A 2,282-nucleotide genomic window follows, 5' to 3' on the forward strand; every position below is an offset into this window, starting at 1 on the left:
CCTTCGGGGGTATTCCCAGCCTGGGGAGGCACTGCCATTCGGTTTTCCTCTCATGCTAGGTGAGCGTGAGTTTCATCTTGGGAGGGATTTCCTTTCATGGCACTCCACAAGTGGCTGGGGCATCAGGCTGCCCCATCCCCAATCCCTCGCATGTACATCATCGGGTCCTCCCCGGTGGAGGATCTCACCACACGCCCACACCTCACCAGAGCACCATGGTGGCCACAGGCTGCTTTGCCGGCTAGGATGTGTGAGGCCAGAGCTGGGCCCTGCATCTACATTGTGTTTTCCATCTGGTAGGTGGCCAAGCATTTCAGGCTAGTGCACTCAGGCACTCAGGCCACACTGTCATTATTTATCCTTCAGCAGGTTCAACAAGGCCATTGCTGACCCCAGCGGGGCAGATCCAAGGACCTCACTAAAGCATCTTATCGGTAGTAGTGGCAGGCTGTGTGTACAAAGGGCAGGGACTTAATCAACAGAAGCTTAGGGCCTGCACATACTGGGAATTCCTTGTTCATGGGAAATAATTGCAATACCCAAACTCAATTATGAACAGGGTTCAGCGGGTCACCCACACCTGTCGGCGAAGGGTAGACACACACTGATCCATTCAGTGTAGGGTACGTCCTGCTCTGGGCAATCAAGGCATCCCATACCTATTATTGCTCACTCTTGTTTGGCTAAACACCAATTGTCCCTCTAAGGAGTTGAACGTCGACCTCTGGGGTGGTCATATAACTAGTTAGCATAGAGGCGTCTCATTCATTATCAGAATTAACCAGACAAATCGCTCCACCACCACCCACAGAATCAAGAAAAAGCTTTCAATCTATCAGTCTTTCCCATGTCTGGGCCAGGTGAGGTTTCTCGAGTCAAATTAAGCTACAGACACCAGTCCTAGTGGTGCGTTTCCATCAATTCCTTTAAGTTTCAGGTTTGCAATCATACTCCCCCTGGAACCCAAAGACTTTGGTGTCGCTGAAGCTGCTTGGTTGGCCATGGGAATAACGCCACCAGATCGCTAGTTGGCATTGTTTATGATCAAAACTATGACGGTATCTGATCGTCTTCAAGCCTCCGACTTTCACTCTTGATTAATTAAAACATTCTTGGCAAATGATTTTGCTGTGGATAGTCTTGTGCCGGGACCAGAATTTCACCTCTAGCGTCACAATACAAATGCCCCCGTACGTTCCTCTTAATAAGGGCACCAGGTCTGAAAACCAACAAATACAACTGGAGTCCCATTCCATTATTCCTATGACCAATCTGCTTTGAACACTCAATTATTTTCAAAGTGAACACTTTAGATCCTCAGGACACTCAGTAATGAGCATTACGGGGGTATAGAGAGGCAGGGGCTGGGACAGGAGGTAGCTCCCCTCATGGCGGACCACCAGCTCAATCCCAAGACCCAACTACAAGCTTACTAACTGCAGCAACTTTAATATAAGCTATTGGAGCTGGAGTTACCGTGGTTAGTGGCCTCAGAGTTGCCCTCCAATGGATACTTGTTAAAGGATTTTAAGTGTACTCATTCCAATTACAGAGCCTCGAAAAACTTCTTATATTGTTATTGTTCGTCATTATGTCCCCGAGTCAGGAGTGGGTAATTTACAGGCCTGCTGCCTTCCTTTGATGTGGTAGCTGTTTCTCAGGCTCCTTATCCGGAATCAAACCCTGATTCCGCATGGTCACCATGGTAGGCACAGGAAGTAGCATCAAAAGTTGATAGTGCAGATATCCAAATATATTGTCGCTGTCACAGAGACATTCGATCGGCCGAAGGTTATCTAGGGTCACCATAGCAGCCGAGCGAGCCCGGATTGGTCTTGGTCTGATAAATACACGAATCCCGGTAGGTCAGTGCCTGTCGGCATGTACCTCTAGAATTACCACAGTTATCCAAGTAACAGATGGAATGATCAAAGGGTCCTTAACTGATTTAATGAGCCATTCACAGTTTCACTGTACCGGCTGTGTATACTTACACATGCATGGCTTAATCCTTGAGACAAGCATATGCTGCTGGCAGAATCAACCAGGTAGCCGCACCTGCCAGATGGGGATGGAGAGCTGCCTGCCTGTCCCAGACTGTCCTTCATACCCCTCGAGAGCCTGCTGTGGAAGCCCACCAACCTGGGAGGGGAGCTTACTGGGGAAACAGGTGCTATTGCATGGGCACCGGTGGGCCAGGCCATCTACATGGAAGGGATAGGCAGGCCGAGGTGCAGCCTGAGCCAGACACAGGTGTCCCGGCCTGAGCAGCTGAGACACTC

At 49.6% G+C, this 2,282-nt stretch overlaps 1 pseudogene; it reads right to left on the reverse strand.

Moving 5' to 3' along the window:
- Positions 1 to 352: 352 nt before the first annotated feature.
- Positions 353 to 2,051, reverse strand: LOC144771354 (18S ribosomal RNA; annotated as a pseudogene).
- Positions 2,052 to 2,282: the final 231 nt, after the last annotated feature.

Source organism: Lissotriton helveticus, chromosome 7, assembly GCF_964261635.1.
Source record: "Lissotriton helveticus chromosome 7, aLisHel1.1, whole genome shotgun sequence".
Taxonomy (NCBI): domain Eukaryota; kingdom Metazoa; phylum Chordata; class Amphibia; order Caudata; family Salamandridae; genus Lissotriton; species Lissotriton helveticus.